We start from the raw sequence: 17313 nt of genomic DNA, 5'->3' as shown, positions 1-17313 counted from the left end.
TTTTTCAGTTTAGAGCTCCTTCGTGGCTAAGCTGTTAGCGTACGCGCCTTTGGCGTGGGAGACCCGGGTTCGATTCCCGGCGGGAGCTCATGTGGTTCGGATTCCACGTTAATAAGTAGGTCCACGTCTCATATAGCCTCGCTGCTGAACGGGACGCTAAACTAAAATCAACTCAACTCAGTTTTTTCAGTTTAACGCCCTACGATTACGCCTGTAAGCCTAAAGGAGACGGTTGATTAAGGCAAGTGAACGCTAATGGAAGAATTGGTGGAATAAGAATGTGGAAGGAAACGGAAGTACCCGAGAAAATCCACCGACACGATGTTGTCCACCCAAACTTATTTGGCCGGGGAACCATGAATAAAAGTAATCACTATGTAAAAGCAATAAGAAATTACTGGAGGTTTCGAAATAATGGATTCGAAAAGAATGGACAAAATTAGCAGAGTCGAACCAAAAATGAATGAGGCAGTTTTACCAAACAGTAGTTGAAAGAAGAATGATTTTAGATGTGATTGGAAAAAGGAAAAAATATAGCTGGAACGTTAAGTAGAATTTGTAATTGAGGATACAATGGAAGGAAAATCTAAAACAATCCTTATTTTTGTAAAATCATACTTCATTCAGTTCAAAAAAGAAAAACTAAAAATCTATGAAGTCAAGTGTGGATCCCTTTATTTACGAAACACCTAACGTAGGCAGCCAATGTGGAACATTTATTTTTGTTTAAGTTGTGGAAGAATGTAGCAGTATGATGTTTTTTTTCTTGTTCTTATTTTTATTTTCATTGATGGATTTATTTATTTTTACTTTCGATTGTTAATAGAGTAGAAGAAACTATGATGAAAATAAATGTGAATTCGGAATTTGAACAGATATAAACGCATTATGGTCCCTCCCTCCATGTTGAAAGAAAAGTACGGTCCACCCCACTCAATTTTCTCACTCCCATTTCTTTTGCATTTTGTCATGCAGCAGTTATTATGGAAAAATTTCTTTACGAAATATGAACAAAATTATAATAATCATTTTTGAAAAACCTGGTCCGAAGAAAACTCTCAACGAAGAGCAAACTACATCATCTTATTTTCTTCGTGAGAAATTTTTTATACCACATTGTAGGGTTGTTAGTTTTGTTTATTCATGAAATATGAACGAAAGAGGTTGAAACTTTTTTTTTTTAAAAAAAGAAAAAAATCCTGGGCTACGAGGCTTTAACGGCGGGAGTAAATTACCCCTTAAGAGTCTTCCTACCCACAGAAGATTTGTTCGCAAAAACATGCATGGTCTTATTCCTTCCTGTTAACTAACAAAGTGGAAGATAGTCATAATTTTTCGATATATTATAGACATAGGATGGTACTATAGCCATGCGGTCCCTTTTTCAAAAACCTAAAATATTTTTATTACACATGTGATTAAAGTTACGGTAACTTTGTGAATCAATAAAAGTTTAAAAAATACGATATTTGAAATTTTAACGGCATAGCTCCCTAAATCACTATCTTTTTTTATTTAGGAGTTGTTTAAAACGTATCGTAATAACATATATATTAAACGTAAAAAAGCATCAATTACGAATTAGAGAGGCAAGAGATTGGACTTTAACTTTTTTTTAAAATTTCATCAAACGATATTACAATCATCCGTAAGGAATGTCTTATTTGATAAAACCAAACTTTTTTTTTTTCAAGTTTTCTTTGTAATAGGAAAGTAGTTAGCATGTTATAGGGGCAGTATTCAGTGTGTCAAAATATCAGTTATTTTTATGCATTTGTGTCGGAGAGAGTAAGGCAACCGATTTTGCCCTACACCTTATAATGGCTTTAGTACAGCTATAATGCCGGCTTTCTAGACCTGATTCCGCTTCGTTTTATTTCATGTAGCTTCGTAATTGTTCTCAATATGCTGGTTCAATACCGAAATTTTTAAGTATCCTTGTTGGAATCGAATCCGGAACCATGCACACGTTACGTAAAATAATATCCGGATGAAGGAAACGATTTTAAGTAGCTCATATAGGAGGGAGACATACCAGTCTATTCTGCTCATAAAGATGATCATGCGGGACTTTAGCTTCGAAAGGTATTGCTTTCCTTATATATATATATATATATTTTATGTTGTTTCGGGGTACACAGTGGCTCAGTAGTAGAGCGCTCACTTCTAGTGGATGGGTTTCTTGGTTTGATCCCCGGCCAAGTAAATTTGTGGTGGGCAACATCGTGTCCGTGTTTTTTGTGGGGTACTCCCGTTTCCTCCCACTTTTCATTCCACCAATTCTTCCATCATCATTCACTTACTTTAATCAGCGTCTTTCTTAGCCTAACGGGCATAATCGTGGGACGTGGAATTTCATTTCATTTTTTCTTATCTTCTCAGATTTTGACAAAGAGGATGGGAAAGTAACCTGCAATACATAGGCTATATAATTTTATTTTAAGTAAACTTTCAAAACTTTTATCTTTCTACTCAATCAACATTTGTGTGTGTCCGCTTAATCCCGTAAACCTTATCCAATTGTAGTGAAATTTTGTATCTTCCCCAACCTTCTGTAATAATCCCATTTTTGGCGTTACATTCCTCAGTAATAAGATTTTTTTAAAGGTAAAATTCACTCCAGGATACAAGGTTGCACACATACAAAATCATTTTCAAGTAAAGAAATATTTAAAAATTATTAGATTTTCATAAAAGCCTAAGTATTTTAGGGTGTCAATATTATTCCCATCTGTTGTGGCTAAATACGGCCATGGCAAATACAAGTGCATAAAAGTGGGTAATCTCCCCCAAATTTTGAAGCTTCCTCATTTAAATTATATGATAAAAATTTCTGCGACAACAACTTTCACTAAATGCTTCTAATTATGACAAATGATTCTGTTCTGATGCAGTATGTCGCGTATTTTCTTTGATGCTTACCAATCATTCCACTCCTTGGGGTTAAAGTTTGTCAAAAAATATAAGGGTAAACTCCTAAATTAAAATGAAAACAATTCTAGACTGAATACAACGAGACAAAAACAGCCTAGGAAACGTCGGCATGCAAGAAAGTGTGACGAAATCAAGAACAACTGGGGAGTAACCTGGAAAAGAAGTGTTCAAGATAGATAATTGAAAAGAAGATTTGGAAAGACCTTCATCCAGCAGTGGATTGATAGTAGATGACTATGATGAGGGTGATGATTTTATTATATCTGGACCTCAGAGGTAAACTATAACAAGTCATAATTTCATTATTTTACAGGAGAAGCGAAAAACCATTCTGATACTACTAGAAAGAACATAATCTATTAAAAATGTATTCTTAACTGAATTTCGGAACCAAAAAGTGACTTAGCATTATCTACTTAATATATAAAAAAATTACTAGGTAAGGTAGGGTAAAAATGGATCCAAAATTTAACGAAAGTCGTACAACAAAAATATTTTTGATTATTCAGTCCTTCATGTTGCAGCAAAACTACGAAAATTAATACAAAACAAAACTAGAAAGTTAAGAATCACTTGTTTTGACGAGAGAGAGACAGAGAAAATAGATACAGATAGCTCGAAATACCTATGTACTTATATAATTTGCGAACCACACCGTCGTCGTGCTTGTAATGCTCTCGTCGATAAGAAAGGCTTACATGGCTTATCATGCAAGAGCAGCGCAGGTAGACAATCACGGCACTCAAGTGTGAACGATATCGTTTTGAGAGCTCTCACATCTGCAGGTGTCCCATCAGGACGAGAACCAAACGGATGCAGTCGTTCAGACGAAAAAGACCAGATGGAATGACTTTAGTGCCCTGGAAAAAGGAAAAGCTCTAGTTTGGGACTTCACCTGCACAGATGCTTATGCTCTCTCCAATCTTCCACGTATACCAATAATGTCTCCAATAATGTCAAACGACGCATATTATATTTTGTTAATTCAACCTTTCGGATGTACGTCCTGGCTGTACGTTTTACAGCAAAGAAAATAGTACGATACTCTATAAACGTCCTCTATATACAATATCTATAATTTTAAAAACAAAAAATCAATTTCAAGATCTTGATTCACGTAAATATATGCTACTTACATTTTAAGAAAGCATGCTTTTAGAGGAGTCGATATTAAACTTTTTCTTTCAGTTTCCGGGATGCTATTAATTTAAAATATATATGAGTTATTTGAATATTATGAAACATCAATATTCTTGCATTGTAAAACATTAAATTGGTCTTTCTACCAAGAAGAGGTGATGCTACGAAATTTAGCTTTTTGTTTAACGTTCCACGAATATGCTCCGAGACTAAGGGAGTCGGTGATTATAATGAACAATATGGTAGAATGAAGAAAAGAATTAAAAAAGAGAATAACCCGAGAAAGTTTTCGCACACTGTGTTTGTTCGTCATAAAGCCCACTTGATACGAGCTAGGATCAAACCAAGGATCCGCACCAAAAGTGAACACTCTACCACTACTACATTGGCCCCTTAAAATAGTCTGTTGAGTTCTAATTTAAAAGTAGACGTAACAAACATTTTTTTTTTTTTTTTAAATATTCATTTTAGTATGTCTTCAATCAATATTTGCATTTCTATCTTCATTATTAGTTCAAGACGTAACTTGCAATAGAACTTCTCAAGAATTAGTTGATGTTACTTACCAAAAATACAATATAACAACTTACCAAAAATACAATATAACAGAAATAAGTTACAAACAACTTTCACTGCTTCGCTGAAGGAATTATTGTTTTAATGGTCCAGGGATACAAAAACATCGCAGTATGTGGAGCAAACTGTAACTCTTCTAACATGTAACTTTACAGTGTTATGGAGAGCATAATATTGATTGGAAGTAAATGTCATTTTACTTTGTTTATTGAGATCTTCAACTATTTTAGATACAAAGACCTGCTTTCTTCTCTATCTCTTATGCAACAGATGGACAGGAAGAGTCAGGAGTGTACAAGAAAGAGCAGAATATTTTAAAATATTACTTGCACCGTACTGATTTCGTTGAACATTTGATAAAGTACTCCTTGGTATTGGTCTCCGGACAAGGACATATTGTAAGGACACTCGAATTGGCAGTGAAATGACAAAACATGTAAAACAGATGGTTTGTCGTCATAGTTTATTTGTAGCTATGATATTCCCACTACTTCGATTTTTTTTTTTTTTAATCGTTCTGAATTTGAAACACAAAATCACAGTATTTTCTTGTATAGTAACTATGTTTTGATCATACATCGTGCAGTCAACCATATTACAATATGCATTCAATAATATTATCGTTCAATTTTAACCCTGTCTGTGATAAAAATGCAGGAAATATGAGTCAAATCTAAGGGAATTCGTAAGGATCTATGGTTGTTTTTCGAAGTTAGTCTCTGGAAGACATTCTAGGTTTTTGTGACCAGAAGTGTACAAAGATAGATAATTTCTCAATGTATTATGGGTTCAATATAATGTTTTTTTGTTAATCGTGTCCTAAAACTTCAAAAATCAATATTCTAATTGCAGCTTTCCTTTTTACTAGGCACGCTTACACGAGGACTTTTGTTTCGTAACTTATTGGGAAATTTAGGGCTCTTAAGAGTGCAAATTTAGCGATTTTGAACAGAAGGCCAGAGCAGTAGGGATCTGTGTTTCAACTTACTAAGACTTAAAAGCGCAAGCCAGGCAGGTGCGTATAAGGTTTTGATATGTATATTCTTTATGCTCTTAAACTGCAATCCAGGGAAGTATAACATGTTTTTCTGCGTATCATGTGGGCACTGCATCTTCTATGGAGGATTACATGCTATTGACACTTATATTACTTGTGTTATTTTTACTTCCTTACAGGGATTCGGCTCGTATAAATACATTTCTTCCTTTGAAGCAATAGATTTTACTTCCGAAAGTTCCGTTTTTATGTTGTATTCTCAGTCGACACATGATTATAATTATAGTAGTATTGGTGCATCGAAAGTATTTATATTCTGATAAAAGTACTTATAACAGTCATCATAGGTTGTGTACTATTAGATATGTTGTTATATAATTACTCAAGGAAATAATGTAATATATATTAGCTGTTTAAGAGGTCAGTTACGTTACCCTCACACCTGAAAAAAAAATAATATTTTTTTCGCATACAGTTTCGATGTGGGCTTACGTCATCATCAGCGCAAAGGGTAGAAAGTATGCTACATGTTGCACTGATGATAGTTTAAGCAGATATTGAAACTCATTCTTGGATGTGTGGGGGTAATGTAAGTAATCTTTTGTTTATTATTACTGTTACAAGGAGTAAGGATGATAGTACCGTGCAGCGAATGCTCGAGGCAGAGCTATGCAACGCCTAACTACGTATTCATCCCACGAAACTTCCTTTCATGTAGCAGACCCTCATTGCGGGGTTGCGGGTGGATCTGAGAGGCTGGCTTCATTTCCTATATATTAAACATCCCTTCATCTGTACATTCTTTCGCTAGTCTCTTTATTGCGAAAAACGCCGCTGGATGTGGATGGTCCTATGGAGGTGGACGAACGCTCATACTTAACCTGTTTTGTATGAGTCCAGTGCTTGTTTCATGCACCACATAACAATTTAGAAAAAATATATATATTTTAGGGTGCCCCTTATTTAGTGTAATTTCATGTTGCGATACGTACACCAGCTAAATGTATTCTATGTGACCGTAAACACGCATTAGTGAAATAGCAGCTCCCTACGAGAACGTTAACCCGTGCCGACTTGACGACAAAGTCATAAAATGACGTTTCCACATTATAAAATAATTTAGAATGTCCAACTGTGATAAGAGAGAAACTAAAAGAGACAGAGAAAGGAAGCTTTGCACGAAACAACTAGAGAAAAAATGGCATCTGCCCGTGTATTAACGAACATCACCGGATGAACAGTGTTGCTAATGCAGCAGAAAGTTTTGTTTTTGTAAATCAAATGACCTAAATTGGATATCATCATTTAAAGCAACAATAAAAATAAAGACAAAAGAGGTGGTAAACGCAGATCACTGTGGCAAACTTTTCAAGAAATAATGTGAAACATGTGTTAAATATAAACGCTATGGCGCACACAAGTAGTGAGGTACTAATGTTTTGTAGACCTTAAACTAAATATTGACAAGAACTGTTTACGCTGACTCCAAGTCTAGAAGTGTCCATTGAACAGTGTTGCCATCAACAGAAAAGTTGAGTTTGCAAAAGGTACAATAACTCGGAAGAGGTCACTAGTGGAGTATGGTTTAAAACCTATAATGCAAGGTGGTAGAGCATAAGGAGCAGTAACATGGTTATGTGAGATCAATAAGTCACTTTTGACGTCCTCATCGCTATCAGCGACCTCAAAACCCCACGGGTACATAAACCTTTGGAAATTGCGCTGTTTTCATATTCAACCAGGCTGATAGGATTCCAACCCACTGTAACCCCACGGGTACATAAACCTGTGCAAATTGCGCTGTTTTCATATTCAACCAGGCTGATAGGATTCCAACCTACTGTGCAGCGTTGCCATTTTTTGTAAGCCTTGCTTCTCAGCTTTAACAACATACCGAATATCTCGGTCAGTACGTAGAAGGTACTGCTTGTCATGCTCTACGCTTTGCATTATAGGTTTTCAACCATACTGCACTAGTGACCTTTTCCGAGTTATTGTATCTTTTCCAAACTGAGTTTTTCTTTTCTGTTGATGACAACACTTTTCAATGGACCCTTCTAGACTTGCAGTCAGCGTAAACAGTTCTTGTCAATATTTAATTTAAGGTGTACAAAACATTAGTACCTCCATACTTTTAACACTAGAGGAACAATTGACGCTGCAAATGCGTTGCCCTTTCAACCATACTGCTGTATGACAAAAGCGAGCGTGTATAGCATTGTGTGTTACAAATGACGTTTGTTCGGAAGAAGAAAATGCCAATTTCTTATGCAACTTATGGCTATACAGAAAGATTTTTTTTAGAAAAAGGAAATGATGAGAATGCATCATGTAGCCAAAATGCATGTACAACCAAAAAATATAAGAATCAAATTTACGAAAGCAATTTTGTTCCATAATCAGTAACTCACATGTAAAGGTTTGCGCTGATGCTGGTATTTGTTTCGCGGATATATTTTTAACCCGGATCCGTCCGATTTTTTTCGTGTGGTATGATGATGCCGCTTATAGTATTTCTTCTTGATGAGTATTTATGACATATTTTGAAATTTTTATGAAGATCGGTTTTCAGTGTACGGGGGGAAGGGGGGGGGGGGGTGACATATGTTGCATTGGGTGGTTATCGTGTCAATTTGCAAATGTGGTAACTCTTGTTTTCTTTTGCGTAATTAATTATTTATTTATATATTTCTTACACATACATTTTAAAAATACATTGTACGCTCAATAGAAATGCCATATTCAGCTAAAACGCATGCAGTGGTGGCTCTTGAGGAAAGTCATAAAGATAAAGTTAAACTGTTATCACTTCAAACTAAGGAAATAAAACTTATCTAGTTTTTCAATTATTATATACAGGAATATTTATATCAGATATGTTTACTTCCTTTACTTTGAAAATATAAGAGTGTAATTTTTACCTGTTTTACATCCATCAAGAGCCTTCTTTGAATTCATGATATAGATAGGCATGTTTTCTATTTGGTCTAGGAATTAATTCGTGCGGTTGGTACGCACACATTGAAGCTGTAGTACAAACACAAAATACATAAATACCTTAAGAAAAATATTGTCCATCGCTAGCCACCACTTTCGCCCATCTGTCAGGCAATGTACGGATTCCGTGGCGAAAGAAGTCCTCATCCTTGGAAGCGATCCAGTCAGAGACCCATGTTTCGATATCTTCTGAAGAAGTAAACCGCTGTCCAATCAAATCGTTGTTCATGCAATCGAACAAGTAGTAGTCCGAAGGAGCAACGTCTGGTGAATACGGCGGGTGGGGTAAAACTTCCCATCCGACATTTTCTAAATAGGTTTTGACCGGTTTTGCGACATGTGGGCGAGCGTTATCATGTTGAACAATAAGTTTATCATGTCTGTTCTCCCATTCTGGTCGTGTTCTGGCCAGAGCTTGCTTCAAACGCATTAATTGTCGTCGATAACGTTCTCCATTCATAGTTTCACCCGGTTGCAGCAGCTCATAGTACACCACACCTTTCATATCCCACCATATGCACAGCATAACCTTTGCACAGTGAATATCTCGTTTTGGTTGTGATGGACCTGGTTCACCTGGTTTCACCCAGGCCTTTTTTCGTTTAGGGTTCTCGTAATGGATCCACTTCTCATCACCCGTAATAATTCGATGCAGAAACCCCTTTCTGCTCTGTCGTTGAAGCAGCAATTCGCAAATGGTTTTTCGTCTTTCAACGTCTCTGTCTTTCAATTCATGTGGAACCCAATGTGACATCTTTTGAATCATTCCCATGGCTTTCAAGCGTTTGGAGACTGTTGTTTGATCAACGCCTAATGCTGCTGCAAGTTGTTCCTGCGTTTGACACGAATCCTGCTCGAGCAATGCTGTCAATTCTTCGTCTTGAAATTTTTTTGGCTGTCCAGCTCGCTCTTGGTCTGCCAAGCCGAAATCACCATTTCTAAACCGTGCAAACCACTTCTGACACGTTCGCTCAACTAGAGCATGGTCACCATACACTTCCACCAAAATACGATGACTTTCAGTCGCACTTTTCTGCATGTTAAAGTAATGCAGCAGGACACCCCGCAAAAACACTTTATCAGGCACAAATTGCGCCATGTTCACTTAACTACAAACTGGTGTTGTTGACGCTTTAATCCACTGCCCTATACTACGAACGATACGCGATGACAGGGGTTTGCAACACATGTGTGGATACACGGAACTGTGGGACGCTCCGTTCGTTGCGCCATCTCTTGTCCACCCGCATGAATTAATTCCTAGACCAAATATATAAATGAATACATTTTCTGAACTATCTGAAACAAGGATTTTTTTTTTTTCCAATTCAGAGTGTGTGATAGGAGATAAAGCAATTTTTGCAGAGTCCAACGTTACCCTTTACACGTTGTGTTTTCACAACTGCCTTGCAACGATCTAAAGCACATCTTCGATCCCTCTTGTCAGAAATTACAGTCACAAAATGACCATTTCCATCGTAGTGGATTCCACACGTGCCTCCATAACAGTAACTCCAACGATTATACGCTGATATCTTGGGATTCATTTGTAGCGTTTTATGACACATTTTAGTGCATATATAAACACACACACGTATACATACATATAAGCGCGGATCCAAGGGGGGCTATAGCCCTTTGACGCTCAGGCATACACTGGATAAAATAGGCTTCACTCCTGCTTTGCACTGGATAAAACTGCAAACTATGGTTTAGCCTCTCCCTTGATCATATCCTGAATCCGAGGTATATATGTCACTGTATAAGGCTTCACACTTTTGGACCCGATCAGGGTCGTAGCCAGCTAAAATGTTTAGGATGTTATAAAAATTTAGAACTAGACTAATCATATGATCACATTTAAAAAAACATTAAAACATTTTCCCACTTATGTCATCCGGGAAATTCAGGGGAGGCAAAAAGATGTGGGCCTGGCCCCCTAATTCCCCTTGGCTACGGTCCTCGAGCTGATCCTACATGGGAAGCAACGTCTGCGGGGGAAAAAATGTTTTTGTTTCAAAATTCCAAATCAGAAAGTGCATCTGCCATGTCCATAACTGTTATATTATCTTTGTAAGAAAGCAGATTTAGTTTGTAGCAACCATAGGCTTAACTAGAGGGGGACATGGGGCCAGGACATCCATAGAAGCAAAGCTGCTTCGCTCATAATTATTTTACTTGACGAAAATAACAGGATAAGTTTATAACAATTCACGGTATTTTCAGAAGTAAGGAGCCGTGCCCCCAGTTACGCCAATGAAAGCTAGAAGTACGTTTCAACCCATATATTACTTTTTAAGAAGTTTAACAATTAAGAAATATAATGACAATGAAATACAAAGTAAGGAACAATTTATTTGCATCTTAGGGGTACTGCCCCTAAGCCCCTGTGTACGTTTATGCATAGAACAGGTGTTATTTTTGGAAACGGTTGTAGGCACTTAGTGTATTAATTGCTTTGTGGATGACTTATTAAATTACTGAAACTCATGAAGGGATCATTGTTGTATCAAAGTATTGTATTAAAGAATTGCTCCAATTTACCTATTTAGAGCAAATAACAGCGAGACCAATCTTCTATTTTCTATCTTCTTTTTTTGCTCTCAAAACCCTATAATAAGTATAAAGTGGAAATGTGATTTTATTTGAGTTTGCTGAACTTTTTATCTATTTTACTTTTGAATTTTTCATTAAAGAACTAATGGCCCTATTTACTTTAACATAATTTTTTGATAGGTCATTTTTTTAAATGTTAGTTACATTTTTGTAAAAATATTTTGTAAATTATTTGTTCAGTACCTAGTAAACTATTTTGTTTCAAACTAAACCGATTATATTTTAGTACTAGCTGAAATACCCATTCTTCGCATGGGGGCTGTATTTGGAATTCAATGCCTGTGGGTGTATTACCATTGATCTCAGCGACCGCGAAAATTATGAATTCGACACTAATATCGGTCATTTCCTACTACTTTTAAATGTCACGGTAAACGCTCCCCCCCGCCCTCTGAGACCCCCTGGTTCGAAAAAAAAAACTTCGTCTTGGTCTGGGGCCTGGACCAAGGTACCCGTGACCCAAATTTGGTAACTCTCGGTCCACTCGTTTAGTCCCCAAGCCACACACACACACAGAGACAAACTCTTTAATTTATTTATATTAGATTTCTCAATTATTCACAAATAGCAATTTTTCTTACAGTTATCAAGGAGTCTTAATTTACTGTATGAGATAATAACAGATCTTTCCCTAATGGATTATAGAAACACTAATTTATCTAAACTGTGTTATATCGGATAATTTGTATATCCAGCTACACTGAGAAAAAAGTTATCACACAAAGTATTTTTTAATTCAAGCTAGTGGCTTTATTTAAATATATATATATATATATATATATATATATATATATTATTTCTCCATTGGTAACATTGTGTTCTTACATAAGTGACATATTTTAAGCTAGTTTTAACGTGAATTCTTGTTTGTATCTTTATTTGAAAACATCGCTTATACATTGCAACAAATAGCAGCTGAACGCTTTCTGCCATACAACGGTAAATCAAATGACTGTTCAACTGGCAACGCTTTGCTAGCCTGAATCACGTAGACAGTGACGCAGTAGTAGGGACCGGCGTTTGCCCGAATGACTCATCCTCACTCTCTTTTATGACCGGGGTGAAAGGTCAATGACCTGGCCCGGGGTCAATGACCTAGGGGTACCTAGGACCACCACCTCTAAATTTTGGCAGGGGTACCTTGGCCCACCCCCTAAATTTTGGCAGGGGTACATAGGACCACCCCCCTTAAATTTTGGAAATTGCCAAATTTAAAAATTTGGTATGGTAGCCTAGGACCACAGTATGTACCTCTATTAGTATTGGGTGTCTATGTCGTTCCCTTTAATGGGTAAAAAATTGCCAAAAATTCAAATTTCGGGGTTTTTTGACCTAATTTATCCCCTTTGATGAGGTGTTATTACCTTATATAGTTATATGGGCGTATACAGGGGTCCATTACCTTTCATAAGACATGGGTATATTAATGCACCCCTTGAAAAATTTGGGAGGGGTACCTTGGCCCGCCCCTTAAATTTTGGAAATTGCCCAATTTCAACATTGGGTATTATAGTACAGAACCCTAATATGTACTATGATAAATTTGGGTGGTCCACCTTATTTCCTTTTAGGGGTACATAGGACCACCCCCCTTAAATTTTGGAAATTGCCAAATCTAAAAATTTGGTGTGGTAGCCTAGGACCATAGTATGTACCTCTATCAGTATTGGGTGTCTATGTCGTTCCCTTTCATGGGTAAAAAATTGCCAAAAATTTAAATTTCGGGGTTTTTTGACCTAATTTATCCCCTTTGATGAGGTATTATTACCCTATATAGTTATATGGACGTATACAGGGGTCCATTACCTTTCATAACATATGGGTATATTAATGCACCCCTTGAAAAATTTGGGAGGGGTACCTTGGCCCACCCCTTAAATTTTGGAAATTGCCCAATTTAAACATTGGGTATTATAGTACAGGATCCTAATATGTATCATGATAAATTTGGGCGGTCCACCTCGTTCCCTTCTAGGGGTACAAAATTGCCAAAATATAAACGTAAGCAATACGTTATACCACGTGTTTGGTTTTTGGTCGATTTTATCCCCTTTGATGAGGTGTTATTACCTTATATGGTTATATGGTCATGTATAGGGGTCCATTACCTTTCATAAGATATCGGTATATTTGTACACTCCTTTAAAAATTTGGGGGGGGGGGTACTTTGGCCCACCCCTTAAATTTTGGAAATTGCCCAATTTAAACATTTGGTATTATAGTACTGGACCCTAACATGTATTATTATGATAAATTTGGGTGGTTCACCTCGTTCCCTTTTAGGGGTACGAAATTGCCAAATTTTACTACAACCACGTGTTTGGTATTTTGGTTCAATTTATCCCCTTGGATGAGGTCCTATTACCTTATATGATTATATGGTTATGTATATTGGTCCATACCCTATTATAAGACATGGGTATATTGATGCACCCCGGGAGGGGTACCTTGGCCCACCTCTTTATTTTGGAAATTGCCCAATTTAAACATTTGGTATAATAGTATAAGACCCTAATATATATTACTATAAATTTGGGTGGTCCATCTCGTTCCCTTTCATGGGTACGAAATTGCCAAATTTTAGTACAACCACGTGTTTCGTTTTGACCTAATTTATTCACTTGGATGAGGTCCTATTACCTAATATGATTATATGGTCATGTATAGGGTCCATTTTCTATCATAAGACATAGGTACATTGATGCACCCCGGGAGGTGTACCACAGCCAATCCCTTAAATTTTGGAAATTTTTCAATTTAAGCATTCGCTATCATAGTGCATGACCTTAATATGTATCATGATAAATTTGGGTGGTCCACCTTGTTCCCTTTCATGAGTAAAAAAAAAATTGCCAAAATATAAAGATAAGCAATATGTTGTATCACGTGTTTGGTTTTTGGCCCAATTTATCCCGTTTGATGCGGTCTTATTACCGTATATGTTTATATGGTCATGTATATAGGTTCATTTCATAAGACATGAGTACATTGATGCACCCTTTAAAAATTTGGGAGGGGTATCTTGACTCATCCACTCAGTTTTAGAAATTGTTTAATATAAGCATTTGGTATCTTCGTACAGGTCTTCAATATGTACCACTATAAATTTGGATGGTCCACATCGTTCCCTTTCATGGGTAAAGAACTACCAAAAATCAAATTTCGGAGGTTATTGACCCCTATTTAATACGTTATATGGTTTATTACCTCTATATGTTTATGTTCTCTTTTAAATTTGGGAATTATCAAATAACAAAATTCGGTAAACATTTTCTAGGACCCATTGGTATTCCTCTTATGGCCAAATATTCAAAATTTAAAGGTTATTGACCGGCTTTATTATTATTGAATAACTACAGGATTTATTACTTTTCCATAAGACACAGGTGTATTTGTGTATCAATCTTAAATTTTGGGAGGGGTACATTTCTTATTGTCATATCAATAATTGGTAATTGTTCTTTGGGTAAATCATTGTGAAATATGAGTATGATCACGTGATCAGTTATTGACCTATGATGGGATTAGGAGTCCAGGACATTGGTACATTTAAACTTTGTAGGATAATTTGAGAATGCGTCATTGGTATTGATTATTCCCCGCTAAATATAAACGTAAGCAATACGATGTACCACGTGATTGACCTTGATGAGGTAGTGTACAGGGATACATAGCTAACCTTATTGAATCTTATGACTCATAGTCTTAAGGGAATATATGCTACAACACTGGCAAAGTTATTGTTGATGCAATTTGATTGGTTGATCACTATCTTTCGTGCAATCTGATTGGCTGATCACTATCTTTCGTGCAATTTGATTGGTTGCTGATTTTCAAATCTTTGCTGCATTCAGTTTTAAGTTTTGTTTAACATTTAAAAATCTTGGTTTCGTTCAACATTTTGCACTCACTGATAAATATGATCAAAACCGTTTATTTGTTAATCGAATAGTTAAAAACCGGATAAAGTTTGACGGTTAACCGTGAAACGTAAATTTTTTTAGTTTGAAAATTTTTTTGTTTGAAAGTTTTTGTTTGAAAACTCTTGTTTCAAATTTGTGTTTGAATTTTTTGTTTCAGAATTTTGTTTGAAATTTATGTTTCAAAATTTTGTTTGAAAATTTTTTTTGTTTGAAATTTTTTTGTTGCAAAATTTTGTTTGAAAATTTTTTGTTTAAAATTTTTTTGTTCGAAATTTTTGTTTTGAAATTTTTCGTTTCCAAATTTTTTGTTTCGATTTTGTTTCAAAATTTTGTTTGAAAATTTGTTTCGTTTCAAAATTTTGTTTGGATTTTTTCGTTTCCAAAATTTTAAGTTTGTGCACTCATTAGTAAAGAACCGGAACTGTTAGAACTAAAACCTCTGGCAACATTGTGGTGCAATAGTACACGTCAGAACACGATAATGCAACGTCATCAGTTTTGCATCATATATAAGTATCGTTCGAGTTAGTATTCATGATAACGTCATCATGGCTACTTGTCTGCAGTTTCTAAATACACGTGATGTGATGAAATCATTTACCAAGATTACTGATTTACAACAGAATGTACCTTATAGAGTCTTAGCTAGCCAAATGATCCCTGCAAAGTTTGGATTAAGAATCGTAGTGAAGCTTGAAAATGATAAGAATATAATTTTACCAGCAAGATATTTACCCATGGAGGCATCAAAACAAGAAGAACTGCTGCGTTTCTTAAATACTGGATCTGTATCTTTATGTTACAAAGGATTCTTGGGTCGAAGTCATCAACTTGAATTTAGTACATAGCCAGATTCGTCAGCAATTGTGATGAAATCATGAATCATAGTTGTATGAATGTGGTTGGTCGGCATGACGTCAGCAACTGTGATGAAATCATGAATTCAAACGTCAGCACATTCCTTACCAATGACGTCAGCAATAACTATAAACCAGCAAATACAGTGTCATCCCACGAAATCATTTGAACAAGTGCTTTTCAGGAGGAAAGATGTGTACTTCTAACGATAAAGATTTCATCTTCGCAAGCTATTATCCAATAAATATATTTCAAACAAAACATGTGATGATTGGTATCAGTGCTAGAACATTTGAACCTGTGATTCGATTGGGCAAAGCAGAACAATTTGGTGTACAACTGACCTGTGAAGAATGGCACGAATCGACCAAATGAACGATTATTTTCATGATGAGCTAAATGTGACCATAGTCAAATCATTAGGCTCAAATCATGAAGTGGTGCCACGTACAGTCCTCGAAGAGAAGATGGTGCTGTTACGTAAAAAGAGTACATTCCATGTCCCTCGCAACATGGTGTATTTAACACAAACGGAATGGAACAAATTCATCAGCGTATTTCAGTGTGTGAAACATGCAGTGGAAGTGTGCAACAAAACAAGTATATTCCTGAAAAAGTACTATTTTGAAAAATGTGTTATGCATATTGTACAACATGTATCTAGATATTGTGATGGTTGTCAACATCGTTCGTGGGTGCATACCTGTATTGATAAACAGTTTATTTGTGATCAAATGGACATTGAGTTTCCACCAATTGATATTGCAATAGACCTTAAAAGACTTCAATTGGAATTAAAATTATATGCTAAAGACAAACTAGTGCAAGAAGTTCAAAATACATTGTATCGACAATATCCAGATCATATATCTGGTATGGATGTATGTGGAGTGTAATAAAATGATCCATTTGAATGAATTGTGTTTTTTTCATTTCAAGTACAACCCTATGTTCTGACGTGTACTATTGCACCACAATGTTGCCAGAGGTTTTAGTTCTAACAGTTCCGGTTCTTTACTAATGAGTGCACAAACTTAAAATTTTGGAAACGAAAAAATCCAAACAAAATTTTGAAACGAAACAAATTTTCAAACAAAATTTTGAAACAAAATCGAAACAAAAAATTTGGAAACGAAAAATTTCAAAACAAAAATTTCGAACAAAAAAATTTTAAACAAAAAATTTTCAAACAAAATTTTGCAACAAAAAAATTTCAAACAAAAAAATTTTCAAACAAAATTTTGAAACATAAATTTCAAACAAAATTCTGAA

The 17313-nt window shown here is 35.7% G+C and overlaps 1 protein-coding gene across 4 annotated transcripts in view; it reads left to right on the top strand.

Annotated features, from left to right (window-relative positions):
- Positions 1-17313, top strand: part of LOC145670289 (xylosyl- and glucuronyltransferase LARGE1-like) — a 290539-nt gene that overhangs the window by 28137 nt on the left and 245089 nt on the right. For 3 of the 4 annotated variants that reach the window (XM_081738744.1, XM_081738740.1, XM_081738741.1), the window contains exon 2: positions 5519-5665. The exons of the other annotated variant lie outside the window; for it this stretch is intronic. The gene's annotated coding sequence lies outside the window, so the exon portion shown is untranslated. The remainder of the gene's footprint in view (positions 1-5518; positions 5666-17313) is intronic. 4 annotated transcript variants of the gene reach the window in all.

Source organism: Thermobia domestica, chromosome 14 (assembly GCF_964235325.1).
Source record: "Thermobia domestica chromosome 14, izTheDome1.hap1.1, whole genome shotgun sequence".
Lineage (NCBI taxonomy): Eukaryota > Metazoa > Arthropoda > Insecta > Zygentoma > Lepismatidae > Thermobia > Thermobia domestica.
Note: the sequence above shows the minus strand (reverse complement) of the source record. Positions and strands in the feature narration are given on the sequence as shown.